Source organism: Somniosus microcephalus, chromosome 10 (assembly GCF_052327205.1).
Source record: "Somniosus microcephalus isolate GS21.2 chromosome 10, FLI_Smic_1.0, whole genome shotgun sequence".
Classification (NCBI taxonomy): domain Eukaryota; kingdom Metazoa; phylum Chordata; class Chondrichthyes; order Squaliformes; family Somniosidae; genus Somniosus; species Somniosus microcephalus.
The window spans coordinates 22,555,332-22,574,521 of NC_140996.1; positions in this window are offsets into that span (position 1 = coordinate 22,555,332).

The following is a 19,190-nucleotide window of genomic DNA, read 5'->3' on the forward strand; positions in this document are numbered from 1 at the left end:
ATCTCCCTGAAAACTGTTGGCTTCCAGCACTTTCCACCCCATCATTTTAAGAACTGTCTGATATCATCAAAAGATAGCCTAAAAAAACTGGAACTATAATGCATGTTGTCCACTGCCGCAGTGCCTCCGTTATAATTATTACAGAGCTGGATGTTTAATTCAGTGAACCTGGCAGTAAGTCACCAAGTACTTCCCGTGTAAATTTCAACTACAAAATAATCACCATCCCAAATTTATGCGGCGACCGGAATGGGGACCGAGCCAGTAATACAATACATATAATACAAACAATAGATTATTTAATAAGATATCAGTAAATCATCACAGGTCACAACCCATAATTTGCAGCATGCCCTAAGAATGAAACATCCAAGACTTCAGCAATCTAGATTCTCAAGTAGACGTAAATTCAGGGAAGTTCTCCCCGGTGTCCTGGCCAGTATTTATCCTTCAACCAGCACCTAAAACAGATGACCTGGCCATTTATCTCATTGCTGTTTGTGGGGCCTTGACGTGTGCAAAATGGCGGCCGCGTTTGCTACATTACAACAGTTATGTAGAGTTGCAGAGAGTCTACAGCACAGAAACAGGCCATTTGGCCCAACTAGTCCGTGCCGGCGTTTATGCTCCACACGAGCCTCCTCCCACTCTTCTTCATCTAACCCTATCAGCATATACTTTTCCTTTCTCCCTCATGTACTTATCTCTTCTTCTCCTTCTTAGGCAGTCCCTCGGAACCGAGGATGACTTGCTTCCACATTAAAAATAAGTTCGCAGGTGACTGATGAGTCCAATGCGGGACCTACTGTCTCTGTCACAGGTGGGGCAGACGGTGGTTGAAGGGGCGGGTGGGTGGCGTGCTTGGGTTGACGTGCGCTCCTTGCACTGCCTGCGCTTGGCTTCCGCTTGCTCCCGGCGAAGAGACTCGAGGTGTTCGGCGCCTTCCCGGATACTTCTCCTCCACTTTGTGCGGTCTTGGGCTAGGGATTCCCAGGTGTCGGTGGGGATGTTACACTTTTTCAAGGAGGCTTTGAGGGTGTCCTTGAAGCGTTTCCTCTGCCCACCTGGGGCTCTCTTGCCGTGCCAGAGCTCCGAGTAGAGCGCTTGTTTTGGGAGTCTCGTATCGGGTATGCGGACGATGTGACCCGTCCATTGGAGCTGATTGAGCGTGGTCAAAGCTTTGATGCTGGGGATGTTGGCCTAAGCAAGAATACTGATGTTGGTGCGCCTATCCTGCCAATGGATTTGCAGGATCTTACGGAGGCAGCGTTGGTGGTACCTCTCCAGTGCTTTGAGGTGCCTGCTGTACATGGTCCATCTAGCTTATCTAGCTTCCCTTTAAATGCATCTATGCTATTTGCCTCAACTACCCCCTGTGGTAGCGAGTTCCACATTCTCACCACTCTCTGGGTAAAGAAGTTTCTCCTGAATTCTCCTGTTGGATTTATTAGTGCCTGTCTTATATTTACGACCTCTAGTTTTGGACTCCCTCACAAGTGGAAACATTTTCTCTATTTCTACCCTATCAAACCCTTTCATAATCTTAAAGACCTCTATCAGGTCAGCCCCTCAGCCTTCTCTTTTCTAGAGAAGAGGTGTACAAAATTATGAGGGGCATAGATAGGGTAGATAGAAAGGAACTTTTCCTCTTAGTAGAGGGGTCAATAATCAGGGGGCATAGTTTCAAGGTAAGGGGCAGGAGGTTCAGAGGGGATTTGAGGAAAAACTGTTTCACCCAGAGGATGGTTGGAATCTGGAACTCACTGCCTGAAAGGGTGGTAGAGGCAGGAACCCTCACAACATTCAAGAAGCATTTAGATGAGCACTTGAAACGCCATAGCATACAAGGCTATGGACCAAGTGCTGGAAAATGGGATTAGAATAGACAGGGCTTGATGGCCGGCGCGGACACGATGGGCCGAAGGGCCTCTTTCTGTGTTGTATAACTCTGACTCTATGACTAAGAGAGCCCCAGCCTGCTCAATCTTTCCTGATAAGTATATCCTCTCAGTTCTGGTATCATCCTTGTGAATCTTTTTTGCACTTTCTCCAGTGCCTCTATATCATTTATATAATATGGAGACCAGAACAGTGCAAAGTACTCCAAGTGTGGGCTAACCAAGGTTCTATGCAAGCCACCTGACTGACTAGACTTCAAAAATACTTCATTGTCTATAAAGCACTTTGGGACATCATGAAGTTGTGTCCAATTCTGGGCACCGCACTTTACGAAGGACGTGAAGGCCTTTGAGAGGGTGCAGAAAAGATTTTACAAGAATGATTGCAGGGACGAGGGACCTCAGTTATGTGGATAGACTAGAGAAGCTGGGGTTGTTCTCCTTAGAGCAGAGAAGGTTGAGAGGAGATTTTATAGAGGTGTTCAAAATCATGAGGGGCCTAGATAGAGTAGATAGGAAGGACCTATTTCCCTTAGCAGGGAGGTCAATAACCAAGGGGCATAGATTTAAAGTAATTGGTGGAAGGATTAGAGGGGAGTTGAGGAGAATGTTTTTCACCCAGAGGGCGGTGGGGGGTCTGGAACTCACTGCCTGAAAGGGTGGTAGAGGCAGAAACCCTCATCACATTAAAAAAGTTCTTGGATATGCACTTGAAGTACCGTAACCTACAGGGCTATGGACCAAGAGCTGGAAAGTGGGATTAGGCTGGATAGCTCTTTGTCGGTCAGCACAGACACAATGAGCAGGATTTTAACTCAGGTGCGGGATGGTGTCGTGTTATCTGCATTTCATGTTATCCACCCGAATCTAAATGGATGTGGGAGATTGATGCAATTTTAACTTAATTGTCCAATTGATTTCCAACATGTGGGAACCCTTGGCAAATGGGTTTCTCCTGACTGAAAGTCGCCTCCGATGACGTCATCATTGCTGCTGCATTTAAGGTCTACAGCAAGCCTTGCTTCTTCTGCAGGCTGCCAAGCTTTCTCCGTTTGGTGTGAGAGGGACCTTCAACAAGGATGACAAGCGGGAGGCCCAGATCAGCTCCTGCAGGCATTGGTGGATGGGGCTAGGGCCAACAGGGAGGTGCTCTTCCCTTCCTCAGGGAGGAAGAGGCCTCCCAAGCAGACTAAGGCAGTGTGGATGCAGGTGGATGAGGAGGTCAACTCCTTGGGAGTCACACAAAGAACCTGGATTCAGTGCAGGAAAAGATTTCATGATCTTCAGCGCACTGGAAAAGTGAGTATGCATTTCCCATCACCCTCAATCTGATCCCCATTGCCTTTCCTCACCAGCACTCAGCTTCAGCAATCTCTTCCTCCACATCCCACTTGACACTGACATCCATGCACCCTTACCCATTCCCTCTCTCTCTATGCTCACATTCACATAACTATTCGACCATGCAGCCCTCACACTCCCTATCACTGTGATGTTTTGAAAACAACTGACAACACACAGGGAGGGCCCTTGGTCTTGCAACCTCACTCCATCTTTGTCTCCTTTTAAGTATCTATGCTATGCAATCTCTACACTCACTCCTTCATTCTCACTCAGCCTCCACTTGTCTCCCTCATTGCAGGAAAAGAGAGCTCACAACAAAAGAGAGTGAGAGAGGACAGGAGGAGTGACAGCCTCAATAGCCCACCTGACCCCCTGGGAGGAGGCGGTACTGGAAATAGTGGGAATGGAGGATGATGCGCACGTGGGGGACGGACAGACGGGTGCAGCACAGCAAGCTGGTGACAGAAAAGTTTCCCATCTCTCTCTTTGACATTGCATGAGTCGCTGATAATGATTGTGAAGCTCTAACAGATGGACTTATGAGCATCTGCAAAAAGCAAGGTTCATGTAGCCTTGGCATCACATCTCTGACTCTTTCCTTTACTCCCCCACAGGACCATCACAAGCATCTGTTCCCCCTAGCCAGGAAGAAGAGGCTGAGCAGCCAGACTCCTCAGAGGAAGTTGCAACCTCTTAGAGTGCAGCGTCACCAGAAATCTGCGCACCCAGCACCAGTGCAGACACTCACACCTCGGTGGGACCATCACGAGATAGAGTAGTGTTGTCACCTGGTGTATCACAGCTCACAAGTGAGCATCAGCAGATTGTGGAGACAGGGACAGCAGTGGAGAGTCCTAGTTGGAGGGCGTAGGACTCTGCCAGCTCGGCTCAGCAGCATGTCGACCCTCTGCCTTTGGGTCCATCCATGAGATCAGCGGTGATGGAACTCCAGGCACAGATGCCGGAGTCTCTGGCAGGTTTTGTCTCTCGGGTCGCTGCGAGTGTGGAGCGAATGGAGGAGTCCATAGCAAACATGAGCAGAGCCTTTGTGGAGTCATTGGCGCATGAATGCATCATCACGGAAAGGATGGCTACCTCCATGGAAAGGATGGTTACTGTAGAGGAGAGGATGGCTATGGTAGAGGAGAGGATGGCTATGGCCATGGAGGAGCTTAGTTGCCAGGGTATGGAAAACATGGTCATTGTTCAGAATAGAATGACATCTCTTGAGGAGCAATGGGCATCTATTGAACAGAGAAACCAGACCTTCATGGAAGTCCTTCTGAGTAGGACTGCCATTGCAGATACGGGTCCCCATGGCCCCCCTGATGTGCAGCAAGGTGCTTTCCAGCCACTTGCAGGCGCGGAGGGGGATGTGACCCATGAGAGAGAGGTTGGTGGCAGACCTCAAGGAAGTGGGGGCTCCTCTCCAAGCACTCACATTTCCATGCCACTGCAGAGCCCTCGGTCAGAGCCCCACCAGAGTTCACACCCAAGTGAGATAGGCGTCTCAACCCCTGCACAGCCGCAGAAGCAGCAGACTGTTGACAACCCCTCACAGACTCGCAACCCCAGAGGACGCCCGCCAAAGGTATCGAGACAGGAGCAGCAGCAAAGTGAGCAAGGGGCCTCCACATCTGCTGAAGCCACAGGGCAGGCACCACGTAGGAGCACGCGTAACAGGAAAATTCTGCACAAATAGTCACAAGGGTAGTCACTTGGGTGCAATTTTGTGTTTACTGTAAAAATGCCATCACTTCATTATTGTCCATAAAAATTCTGATGGCAAATGTTGCAGTTGTGGCGTCTGTCATTTCGCTATTGGGACTTCCACATTGAGGGCTTAGGAATACTTGCAACTGTCAGTATGGCGGTCAGACTGCTAGGAATCCTCTGGTTCTTGGCCATTGTCAATGCTCTGGTAAGAAGCTGCGAGGCAAAAGTGTTTGATTGACTAGGCTAAGCAAACCTGGCCAGGATGAGTGCGTTCCTTGTGTCTCGGGCAGCAATGTTCCTGCATAATGCTGCCGCTGGTTGATGGGCCTCTGCAGGATGTTCGTTTTCGCACTCCTCCTCCTCCTCCTCATCTGAGGAGGATATGTGAGAAGCCACTTGGTCCTCAGGAATCTGTAAGCCACGACGCTGTGCCATGTTGTGAAGTGCACAGCAAACCACGATGATTCTGGAGACCCTGGCTGCTGAGTACTGCAGGGCTCCACCTGATCTATCCAGGCATCTGAAGCGCATCTTCAGCAAACTGATGGTTTGATCGATTATGGCTCTGGTGGACATGTAGCTGGAGTTGTAGCTCTCCTCAGCTTCGTTGAATGGTCTCCTCAACGGCATCATTAGCCACGTCCTCAGGGGATAGCTCTTGTCTCCAAGTAGCCATCCGTTAAGTTGGTCTGGCAGACTGAATAGCGGAGGCACACTAGACTGTCGCAGTATGAAGGCGTCATGGCAACTGCCAGGGTACTTAGCACAAACATGCAAAATTTCCTTCTTGTGGTCACACACCAGCTGAACATTAAGGGAGTGGAAGCCATTGCGGTTGACAAAAATACCTGGATTGCGACGGGGTGCCTTAAGGGCCACATGTGTGCAGTCAATGACGCCCTGCACCCTTGGAAAGCCTGCCAGATGAGCTAATCCAACCGCTCGTGCCATGACACTTGCTCGATCCTTGGTGAAATGGATGTGATTGTGCGCGAGTGCAAAGAGGGCATCGGTTACCTGCGTTATACAAGTGTGTGCAGCCGCCTGGGAGACGCCACTGATGTCTGCTGCTGATCCTTGGAATGAGCCTGAGGCAAAAAAGTTGAGTGCGGTGGTGACTTTGACGGCCACTGGTAATGCTTGTCCACCTGGTCCTCTGGGCAGTAGGTCTTGCTGTAGCATTGCGCAGATGTCAGTCACTACCTGTCGCAAAAGTCGGAGCCGCCTTTGGCACTGCTGCTCAGACATGTTGAGATAGCTGACCCTGTGTCTGTAGACCCTGTTTGGGGGGTATCTCCTGCGCCAACGGGCTTCCAGGCGCTGGCCCCTTCTGGCCTGTGCAGCTTCAGGTGGGTGAGCAGCAGCCTGGCGCTCCTGCTGCTGCTGCTGTTGTTGGTGCTGCTGTTGTTCCTGGTTCTGCTGCTGCTCGAGCTCCTTTAATGCCCAGATGAGAAGGAAATAAATGGCTCCCATGCTTCTGGTATATGCCTCAGTTGAGGAAGCGCTAAGTGAAGGTAGCGAGAGGGGTTTCCCAGGAGGTCGCACTGGAGATGAGTGTGAGGCTCCAACCTTTCTCAGGTGTGGTTAAGCCTTGTAAAAGTTGCCCCAGACCTGAGACCACTAAGTCCTGCCACCTGCAAATCATGGCTGATCAAATCTCCTCTTTAATGGTTGACCTGCAGTTGATAGTCAGCAATCCAATAGTGCTCCCAGGTTTCACCGTCGTGTTTCCTACCAGGCATGTTTCACGTGGGAAAGGGGTTAAAATCGCAAGCGCCTTTTAAAATAGGATTATAGAAGCCATTTAGTGCTTGTTAAGGGCCTTAATGACCAATCCCGCCTGTTGGATGCGGGGCGGAGTTGGGACCATCAGACACGACTGAGTAAAAATTGCTTGGAGTCGGGAACCAGGCGGTGAGGGGGGGGGTCCCCGCATGCCAGTTTTTGCCATTTTAACCCCCCACACGCCTCCAATCCCGCCTCCATGGCCCAATGAAAATCCTGCCCAATGGGCGAATGACCTCCTTCTGTGCTGTAAATTTCTAGAATTCTATGATTCACAGGGTGGAGGGGTATCAGTGATGTTGATCCCAGGAATTTCTGAGATAATGGGGTAGATTTTGCCGAACCTGTCGGGAAGAAGGTGGGACTTCCCCTTTCGGGTTTTTGACCCGCCTACTTCGACGCCCGGCCAATCCGCACGATTTTCCCTTGATTGACCTTGTTGAGCCCGCCCAGCAGGCTCAGCAGGCCAATTAAGGGCCACCCGGCAACAGGTGACGTCACAGACTGAAATTTCATCTGTCAAGAGTCCTTGACAGATGAAATATCAGCGTTTGACAGCTGTTTGAAGCTGTGAAACACTGACAGTCTGAGTTCTGATATGAGTCATTCTGCACAGACTCAGTTCGAACTCACACCGGCACTCAAAGCTGAAGGCTGTCACTTTTGACAGATTGTAGCCGTTCAGCTTTAAGTTCCGGCTGAGTGATGCGCTCCCGACGACTACAGGAAGAAAGGCTGTTAAGGTAAGTACAGGTAAGTAAAAGTTCTTTACACACTTTAGACACACCAAACACACACCCTTTGCACTCATGCACCCATCACTCACCTGAGCGCCGACATCGCGACCCATAAGAACATAAGAACATAAGAAATAGGAGCAGGAGTAGGCCAATCGGCCCCTCGAGCCTGCTCCGACATTCAATAAGATCATGGCTGATCTGATCCTAACCGCCAATCTACTATCACAGAACCATCTCCTGAATCTAACAGAATTAGACACACGAAATAGGAGCAGGATCAGGCTACACGGCCCCTGGGCCCGCTCCGCTACCCACAGGGCCATGTCCGATCCGAACCTAGACTCATGTCCAAATTCCTGCCCGCTCCCCGTAACCCTTAATTCCCTTTACTTCTAGGAAACTGTCTATTTCTATTTTAAATTTATGTAATGATGTAGCTTCTACAGCTTTTTGGGGCAGCATATTCCATGGACCTACCACCCTCTGAGTAAAGTAGTTCCTCCTCATCTCAGTTTTGAAAGAGCAGCCCCTTATTCTAAGACTATGCCCCCTAGTTCCAGTTTCACCCATCATCGGGAACATCCTCCCCACATCCACCCGATCCAACCCCTTCACAATCTTATATGTTTCAATAAGATCGCCTCTCATTCTTCTGAACTCCAACTCCTTCAACCCGACGGCCCGCCTGCTCTACCTGGCATGGTTTGGAGCCATCGGGAAACCCACACGAAACCCCTCAAAATAGGGATTAGGCTAAAAACTGCCTGTTAACTACCTGTTAACAGGCAGTTAATTGGCACTAATCCCTTCCTGCCTGGTTTCGGCGGGTCCCAGTGCGGGGCGGGTACCCGCCGCACCTGAAACTTACGTGGGGCGGGGTTTTGGGCGGGATGGTGTCGGGACCCCCAAATTTGGGATTTTCCCACCCCACACGCCTGAAATCCTGCCTGACAGCTCCCTGAAAATCTAGCCCAATGTTTATCATTTCAGCCTGGAACATCCTAACTAATGAGTGTTTCCAATATAGGTACAATGAAAAGTGTTTGTATCTCAATATGTAAGAAAAGAAAGAGCAGTTTGCACAGGGAATAATGGGTTGTACAGATATTGCTTCTTCCCCTGGCCAGTAAGAGGTACATAAGATTGTCTTACTAGGATTTGTCACTCTAAGGGAAAGTTCTTGATCTCTGGCGCTTTCCTTGACCTCATGGCTGATTGGCTGCACACCACTTTCACAGCTTTGTCTTTCCCTCAACCTCCCACCACTCTGGCCCAGCAGCCTAGTCATTTTGCAGTTTTTGCCCCCTTCCCACCCCTCATCATCTCCAAGCTCATTTCATCCATGAGATCCACCTCCTCCTCCCACAATCCTCTCTCCACCCAACTTCCTGCCTCCCACTGTGGCCTTCATCGCTCGTTCCCTTTCCTCAAGCCTCGCCTCTCTCCCCTTCAAAACAACCCTCCTCAAAAATATCCACCCTGCAACTTGTCAGCACTTTATCATCTCTATACTCATCTCACCAAAACTCCTGCTTGAATCACTGCAGTCTGGCTTCAACAGCATTCAATACAGCTGATTATGTAGCACATTACAATAGTGACTACACTTCAAAAGTACTTCATTGGCTGTAAACGCTTTGGGACATCCTGAGGTTGTGAAAAGCGCTATATAAATGCAAGTTTCTTTCTTTCTTTTCTCTGTCAGCTTCCTCCATCGACTCCCCTCCATTGTCCAGCTCTACTCTTGTATGGTACCATTGCACCCTATCTGAATGCAGCCACAGCACCTCAAGCAATGGCTTTTCTTCCCTTTCCTACACTCAAGTAACCCCAAAGATCTTTCTTTTGCCTTTTCCTCTTACGTATATGTTGTGCCTTGGCAACATCATCTCCAGGCATGGGGTCAACTTTCATAATGCACAACGCCACCACTCCGCCACCTCTCGCAATCCCTGACTGCATCCATGCTGTCAAAATGTTTGTCGGACATAAAGGGCTGGATTTTAATACTGGAGGCGTGTAGGAGACGGGACTGCAACTTTCGGGGTTGTAGTCCCGCCTCCATCGAGTTGTGGCCAACCCACACGATTTTCACTTGATTGACCTTGTTGAGCTCGCCCAGCGGGCTCAGCAGGCCAATTAAGGGCCACCCGGCAACAGGTGACATCACAGATTGACATTTTGTCTGTCAAGAGTTTTTGACAGTTGAAATATCAGCGTTTGACAGGTCGTTGAAGCTATCAAACACTGACAGTCTGTACTCCAAGTTAATTCCTTCCTCTCGGGCTGATTTAGAGATCTCTCCAGAACAGAAAGCAGAATGCTGCAACTTTTGACAGCTCGCGGCCATTCTGCTTTCTGTGCCAGTGAGATGAGGGACTCCCGAGACCTGAAGGAAGGAAGGCTGTAAAGGTAAGTAAAGGTAAGTAAAACTTCTTTAAACACTTTACACACACCAAACACACCTACCTCTGCACTCATGCACCCATCACTCAACTGAACAACGGACATCTCGAACCCTCCAAGCCCTTCAGCCCGACGGTCCACCTCGCTAACTTGGCGTGGTTTGGAGCCGTCGGGAATCCCACATTTCAACAATGAAAATAGGGATTAGGCTAAAAACTGCCTGTTAACTACCTGTTAACTACAGGCAGTTAATTGGCACTAATCCCCTTCTCGCCCCGGGGAGGCGGGTCCCAGTGCGGGTCGGGTACCCGCCTCCTTTGAAACTGGCATGGAGGCGGGTTGGGAGCGGGATGGGTTCATGCCCCCCGATTTTGGGATTTTAACCCCCCGCACGCCTCCAATCCCGCCTCCACAGCCCAATGAAAATCCTGCCCATTGTCTTTGGCCCCCACCACAAACTCCACTGCCTTGTTGCTGACTTATTTTCCCCTTCCCCCAATCACTGTCTCAGGCTGAACCAGCCCTTACACAATCTTACAATCCTTTTCAATCTTACGGTGAACTTTAAACCCCACATACTATCCATCACCAAGACTGCTTACTTCCATATCACCGTCCCTCCCTCAGTCCTTCCACTGCTGAAGCTGTTATACATACATTTGTCACCTCTAGACTTGACTACTCTAATACTTTCCTTACTGGCGTCCCATCCTCCGCCCTGTATAAACTCCCATTTGTCCAAAGCTTTGCTGGATGTATCTTATTACATTGTGCCGGAATTTCTTCGATCCGACTTATTACACCGAAATCTACGCCGAAATTTGCACTGACCTTGCTATCGTCAACTTAAGCCGAAATTTCCTGAGAATCTCATTAGCACATGCTGCAATGTAAAAAGTAGTGTAAAACAAGCGGAAATCAATGAAAACAAATGGGGTCCCGAGGAAAGCACAGAACATATGCTATATTCCTTCTTTAAGTTGCTCGTTATCTTATTGATGTTATGAAAATTTAATTTTGACGTCATCATGCCATCAGTGTGCACATTAAGCACAGCATGTTAAAGAAATGCAATTGTGGAAGGTTTTCTCTTTTTAATGTAACAGATTCTGATGCCATAAAAAACAAACAAAGATGTAAAAAATACAGTTTAGGACTCAGTAGGGAGAATTAAACAAATCACAATTAAACACCAGGAATAGTGACTTTGGTTGCTGCTGCGCCTAAAATTTTGAATGTAAACTGACGCACATTCAGAACTGGCATATATTTAGGAAACTCATGTTCTTTGGTCTTTTGCATAGAGGCGGAGCTATGTTAATAAGCTAAGTGGGTTTCAGCAGACCTAACTTGGAAGACGCAAATGATTAAGGAAACTGGTGTATGGTTCTGGCGTAAAGCCAGAGTAAGTCACCTAAACGCAAATTTCCTTGGAAAAAACTGGTGCAAAGTGGCTCTTACACTGTTATTGCGCCAAACAATTACAAGGAAATTCCGAGCCATTAAATCCCATTCGCCCATCACCCCCATCCCCCCATCCTCACTGAGCAATACTGATTCCCATCCCATTCAATTAAAAATCTTTCACCTCATCTAAAACCCTCCATGGGGTCATCCCCAAAGTATCTCTGTAATCTCCTCCAGTCTTAAATCCCCTCACAAAAGCTCTGTTCCTCTCAGCCTGGCTTTCTGTGCCTCTCCCCATCCTTTCACCTTGCTGTTGGTAACAAAGCCTTCAACTATCTACTCTCTGGAACTCCCTTCCTAAACTCTGCCACTCCACCTTTTAAAAATCTCCTCAAAACTCTTCAAACAAGCTTTGTTATCCTTCCTAATCTCTTCCTTCTTTGCTCAGCATCCAGTTTTTCCACACCTATTTGTGAAACTTGGGATGTTTTCGTTGCTTTAAAGTTATTGTTGTTCCTAAGTATTCTAACATGTCGTCTACTGCCATTGTCATGTTGGGGCCCTATTTAACTAAGTCTGACACTTTAACTCCTCAAAGTTTTGACTAATAATTGATCTATACCTTTAAAGGCTTTCTTACAGAAATAGAAATGACTTAAAAAATCATTTACCTTGGGAAGAACTTCATTTTAATCTGCAATTCTGCAGAGAGATGAAAACAAACCTTACTATTGTGGCGGAGCCACCAAGAGACTCAGGGCAGTTTAACTACAGTGTAGTGCAGCTGTGGACTGCACCTTTAAACTGTCTGTTAACTATACTGTATGTACTTTCTTGCACTCTGCGTGATGACGTCATGACGCCAATTACGCGCCCGCGAGTGGCGCGGAGAACGTGATGATGTCATGACATCAGCTTCCAGGGCCTTAAAGCATTCTTCGAGGGCCTGGCAAGCTGGACAGACCTGTGTAATCCTTCTCCTGTAGTTTACCAGTTAACCTGTTTGTTTATTAAACTTTGTTATTTTGATTCACTGAGTCGAACTCCATTATTCAGGTAGGAACCTCCGTTCCTACACCATACCTTAATTTATATTCCCAAGCATGGTGTGAAATTTCCTGCAACTCAGTTAGCAAACCATTACCTTATTTTAAATTTACCTCCTTATTCTGTGCACCATAGCTTGGCTGAGGGAGGGAGGGATACCAAGTCAAGATGGCGGCTGAGACGGTTCGGTGCTAAGCGTGCTCTCCCTGCTTTGGGTGGCCCGCTCTCGCCGCTCGCTCCCGCAACCGGAGCGAGGTGTTCGGCGAGTCGGGCGGAGGCAGCGCAGCGCAACGAGCAGCAGCAGCAGCCACGACGACCCGCTAGAGCACGTCGGCCGGCAGCTGCTCGGCGGGAAGGCATTCCGACTGGGAGGAGGGGAGCCAAGCATGGCGGCCAGAGGCCGGACCGTGAGCGGGAGAAGCAGGCCCCGGGCCGTCGGACCGTGGAGCCGGCGACGGTGAGGAGGAGGCCGCGGCGACCGGAGCATCTACATCCCGACGATGTGTTCGGTGAGTCGGGCGGAGGCAGCGCAGCGCAACGAGCAGCAGCAGCAGCCATGACGACCCGCTACAGCACGTCGGCCGGCAGCTCCTTGACGGGAAGCTCGCAGTCCGACTGGGAGGAGGGGAGCCGGGCATGGTGGCCAGAGGTCAGATCGTGAGCGGGAGAAGCAGGCCACCACACGTGGAGCCGAGCCGGCAACAGTGAGGAGGAGGCCGCGGTGACAAGGAGGACGGAGCGGCTGAGGGACATCGTGCTCCCACTGCCACTGGATGCCATTGAATTGACTTTCTGAACACGGCGCTGTAAGAATAGCTGACGGGTCCCTACGGGGAGTAAGCATTCCATTGTACTTGTACTAGTACTAGTTACATATGGCAAATTGAATTGAATTGAATTGAATTGAGGGAGCAAATCATCGCTTGAGACTTTGATTTGTTGCTCTGTGAGCAGCCACTAGGACGTGCCCAGAGCACTCTGGTCATTTTTATTTCTAATTTGTCCTACTTCCTTGTGAAGAAACACTTGGGCCTTGTAGTTCGATCACGTCTGAAAATGGGCACACAGGGGGTGGGGCACAGGGACCAGGTGAAATCAGTGCAGCCACCTCATGACAATGCCTCAGGCGTGCAGCCAGTGTTGCCTATCTGTTTGTGGGGGGGGGCGACCAGAAATCAGGTGTCTCTGGTGTCACTTAAAGGTAGCCAGCATCTCTTAAAGTGGAGGTGCACTCTGGCTGCAGACAGCAGGGAACGCTTGTAAGGAGAGAAATGGCTGCAAGACCTGCAGATCGGGCCTCCAGGTTCTCTGATGCTGCTTTGGAGGCCCTGGTCCCGGAAATGGAGAGGAGGATGGAGATCCTGCTCCCTCCAGGGGACAGAAAGCCCTTGAGGCAACACCTCAAGGTCAATGCCTGGGGTTTAGCTCCCAGGACATGGCTGCAATGCCGCAAAAAAGTTCAATGACCTCATTAGAGTTGTCAAGGTATGAATCGTGCCCTCTTACTCTCACCTCCACCACCTACAGCCTCACTGCTCACAATATACCCCTCCCCCGCTTCACTCTCCTACAATCACTGCATGACATTTCACTCCATCTCCTTCTCCTTATGCTCACACGCTCACCATTATTGCAACCCTCACTTCCCCACCTCTGACACACTGCATACCAGCTATTCCGCCATAATAATAACAGAAAATGCTGGAAAAACTCAGCAGGCCAGGCAACATCTGTGGAGAGAGAAATAGAGTCAACGTTTCAGGTCAAAACCCTTTGTCAAGACTGAAAAAGCACAGGAAATGAAACAGATTAAAAGGCCAGTTTGGAGGCTGGGAAAGAACAAAAGAGAAGTGAAGAGACATGAAGAGGTATTCAAAACGAGACGAGATGGTGATAGGACTAGTGGAGACAAAAGACGGCTCTAGATTAGGTGTGAAATGGGTGGGATATGTGTCGGTGCAGGCTCGATGGGCTGAAATGGCCTCTATCTGCACTGTGGGGTTTCTGTGATTCTGTGATCTGTGAGACAGCTGCCATGTGGGAGAGAAAAAAAGGGGAGGAAGGAGGGCCAAAATAAAGGTGTGGATAAAAAATATAAGTAAAAATGTAATGGGGGCCGAGGTTATGATCTGAAATTGTTGAACTCGATATTAAGTCCGGAAGGCTGTAAAGTGCCTAATCGGAAGATGAGGTGCTGTTCCTCGAGCTTACAGCATGGTTTCGGGGGCCGGTGTTGACAGGGGTTTTCAGTGCACATAACCAACATCACTAAAACAGATTATCTGGTTGTTAAGTCCGTGAATGATTGAGACACGGACCAGCAGGAGTGAAAACAATCAAGTCTTTACTGGTGGAAGTCAATAGTGAAAACTAACAAACAGAGGCTCTCTAGCACCTTTTATACAGGGGTGGTCACTGCCGGTACTGCAGTCTGAGACCAGTTATTCTCTTAAAGGTACATACACAACAATTCCTCCCCTTTTAGATAAACAGTACATAACATTCATTTAACAACTAAATGATAACTAATTACAATCACAATTACGGTTGCTAGATACATTGGTTACGTTTAAGCAATTATAAGTTCAGTTTTTGAGGAGGCTTCCTGATTCTGTCTGGATAATGCCTCTTTGGGGTATCAGGTTCTTCTGGCAATGTTGAGTCGAGATCAATGTCGTTGTTTGGTTCATCTGCTTCCAATATCACTGATTCTGCGGTAGCTGCAATTGGTACGTCGATTTCATTGCCAGGTGTATCAGATCGTGGTGTGGAGTTGACGTTTTCCAGTGACTCTAGAATCTGGTCAGCATGGCATCTTACAATGCTCTCTCCAACGTCCACGGTATACATGAGAGGTCCTTGCCATGTACAAATCGTTCCTGGCTGCCATTTCTCAGTGCGGTAGTCCCGGGCCAAAACTGGTTGACCTATCTTAAAACTTCTGGTCGGCCTTTCATTCATATTCTGAAACTGCCTGTTCCCCACATCTCTTCGGACGTTTGGCTTAACCAAATCCAAGCGGCATCGTAGTCTTCGATTGAAGAACATCATGGCTGGGGTTTGGTTGGTAACCGCATGTGTCGCATTCCGGTAGGCAAACAAGAAGTTGTCCACCTTGTGTTGTAGGGGTATATCTTCATTACACATTGCCTTGATAGCCTTCTTGAATGTTTGGACAAACCTCTCGGCCAATCCATTAGTGGCTGGATGATATGGGGCAGATGTGTAATGCTTAACGCCATTGTTCTTTAAGAACCTCCGGAACTCTTCAGACACAAACTGTGGTCCATTGTCAGAGCAAATCTGTTCAGGCAGCCCATTCCTGGTGAATATGGTTCACAAAACTGTGATAGTTTTTTCCGTGGTGGTTGAGGACATTTTTATTACCTCTGGTATGGTTCCTTAGTAGCCTTTTTGTTGTTGCTGGTCTTCTTCCCAGACCTGCAAACTCGTGCAATGTGTCCAATCTTCCCGCATTGTCTGCATATTTTGTCTTTGGACCAGCAGTCCTTCTGGTCATGGTTAGTTCTGCCGCAGCGATAACATTTTGCAAATCCCCGCGTCATTTCATGGGTGCCGTATTCCTGTGGTTTTTGTTGAATTTCTGCAGCTCCCCTGGCTGCTGCTTCATACGACACTGCCACGCTGAAAGCCTTATCTAGCGTCAGCTCTTTCTCTGAGAGTAACTTCTTCTGTGTTCCTTCACTCAGGAGTCCACAGACAAATTTGTCCCGTAGGGTATCTGCCAGTCCTGCTCCGAACTGGCAGTGCTTTGATAGCTTGTGTAGTTCCGTAAGATACTCAGCATTGCTCTCATCTTTGTGCTGAGTTCTCCTGTGGAATTTAAATCTTTCTGCTATCAACAGCGGTGCAGGGTTTAAGTGTTCCTGTAGGACAGCAACAATTTCGTTAAAACTCTTCGCCTTTGGTTTGGCTGGAGTAATCAGGTCCCGCAATAGGCCGTATGTTCTAGCGCCCATTAAGTTTAGCAATATCGATGCCTTTTTCCCCTCCGCTATTTCGTTTGCCTCGAAATATACCTCGACTCTTTCCACATACGTGGTCCAGTCCTCTAATGTATTATCAAAAGCAGTGATACAGCCAGTCTTCGGCATCTTGCAAATCTAAAATGGCGCCTCCCGCGCTTTGCCTTCTTCCCCGCTGTTGTTAGCACTGCTTTCCACGGTTTCTTGCGCGTTAAATATTGATTCTTTTTCTTTTATTATTTTCCCGTCGTGGAGCGGACCCTCTGGGACACTTCCCTCCCTCTTCTTAGGTCCGAATGCTGCCCGGCTTCGAAGCCCTGTGTGCTCCACCCTCTCTCTCTCTCTTTGCTTCCCGACTCGCTGCCCGGCCCCGTTGAAAAGCCACCCGATCGAGCTTCAGCCCGCCGCAGCCCAGGAAGGATCAGAACACTACCTGCCACCAGCCCGATTAGCTGGGAAACCACAGACCGAGGAACCCAGCCTGGCTCTGGACAGTCTCTCCTGCAAGTTTTCAAACCGATGATTGACGGTCGACGCCCGTTTCCCGAGTTTCTTTGGACTCTATTTTTTTTTCTTTCTTCTGGCTCCGACCTTCAACAACGTCGTCTGAGGTGCTGCCGAGTTGCAGGTAAGTTCGTTTCTTACTCGTCGCCAGTGCTAAGTCCGTGAATGATTGAGACACGGACCAGCAGGAGTGAAAACAAACAAGTCTTTACTGGTGGAAGTCAATGGTGAAAACTAACAAACAGAGGCTTTCTAGCGCCTTTTATACAGGGGTGGTCACTGCCGGTACTGCAGTCTGAGACCAGTTATTCTCTTAAAGGTACATACACAACACTGGTCATTACCACATTGCTGTTTGTGGGAGCTTGCTGTGCGCAAATTGGCTGCCACGTTTGCCACATTACAACAGTGACTACACTTCAAAAAAGTACTACATCGGCTGTAAAGCGCTTTGAGACGTCCGGTGGTCATGAAAGGCGCTATAGAAATGCAAGTCTTTCTTTTCTTTTCCCATCACTCCTGCACTGTGTTCTCATGCACCACAGTAGGACTGCTGAGGCCCAGTCCCAGGAGAGTGGCTTTGACTCCATGGGAGAGGCACCCGCTGTTTTCTCAGAATGAAAGCACGCTTGCTCCCCTGCTACCCACTTTGCCAGTGCCCTTGTTAGTGCCACACAGCCAGCTGGGCCAGACTGCCCCTGACTGAAGGGAAGCAATCGGATGGTGGTAGTAAGGTCGATGGTGATAGGGATTGCAGGACTATTGGTGTATTGGGGATGGGAGTGATGGTTCTGCAGTAGCGCTGTTCGAACGGGCAGCGAAAGTGATGCTTGAGCGTGCCAACCGTCTGCTCAATACCTTTGCGGTGGCAGCACGGTTTGTGATGTACGCCAGCTCTGCAGCTGTGGCTGGGTTCCTTACAGATGTGATGAGCCACTATAAAGGGGATGTCCTTTGTCGCCCAGTAGCCAGCCTGTGACCTGATGGCCTGATTGGACAAAGGCGGCACAGGGGACTGGCGCAGGACAAATGAATCATGGTTGCTGCCAGGAAACTGGGCACAGCCCTGCAGGACCTGATGCCTGTGGTCACAAACAAGCTGGATGTTGAGGGAGTGGAATCTCTTCCTGTTCCGATTGATGCCAGGCTAGTGGTGGGGAGCACGCAAGGCAATGTGGGTGCAGACTATAGCCCCTGGCACTCGGGGGAAGCCACAGGAGTGGGTGAAGCCTATTGCGCTCTCGCCCTGCTTCACTCTGTCCATGGGGTCCGAAATGGAGCTGCTCCGCGTAGCTTAGAAAGCCTCTCTGTGTTCTCCCTGATACGGCAGTGGACTGTGAGATTTAGCTGATATCACCTGCAGACTGGAAGGAGCCTGTTGCATAAAAGCTAAGGGCCACGGTGACCTTGACAGCCACAGGGAGTGCTGTCCATGCCTTAGTACGAGGCTTCAGTTGTGGTTGCAGTGGGTGACATCGCTCAGTGACAGGCTCCTTTGTGCACTGAAGGCACCTCAGACATTGCTCCTCAGTGAAATTAAGATAGGTGAGGCGCTCCCTGAAAACCCGCTGTGGGTCTAGCCTCCTGCACAGTGTTCCCTCCTCTGACCTCTGTGAGATGCTCCTGCTCTGTCCTCTCTTCCTTGCTACTCCCTCTCATCCTCCAGCCACAAAGGCAGTCTTATAAGGCCACCCATGACTGCAGTAAAACCGTGTAGAAGGCAGCGAAAAACATTGAAGCACCGGAAAAATCTCAGCAGTCAGAATGAAGGCCAGAAAACAAGCCAAAAACACCTATTAGGGGCTAGAAATTCGGTACCTTGGTGCCTCCTGTTAGCGCCCAGGCGGGGCACTAACGGGGCGCTAAGGGCTTATCGCCAGGGTGCAGTGATTGCAACCCCGCGAAATTCAGTTGGCATTTAGCGCCGATGCTAACACGTAGCGCCTGGCCCTCTAGTGCCGCTCAGACCGTGACGTCAATGAGTGTGCAGCGCCCCGTTAGCGCCCCGGATGTGAAATTTAGTCGCTTCCCCTGACTAACCTCCTGGCGCTGAGAACGACAGAAACAGCAGGCGTTGATACCTGGGATTGCCGCTCCCAGGGCGCTATTTAAAGGGATCACTTACCGGGTCATTGGGAGGTAACATTCATTGCTGGCTTGTCAGATAGCGTTTTGGCTGCGTTCACATTTTCTCCATTTTTGCTTTGTTGCTGCTCTAACAGTTTCTTCACTTGTATTGCTCTGAACATTTCTACCTCCTCTTCCCTCATTTATGGGGGTTGTACTGATGCTCCACCTCGGCCTCCGGCAAATATGTCGGAGGCAGCGGATGCAGAGACAGAGATTGCCAAATGTGG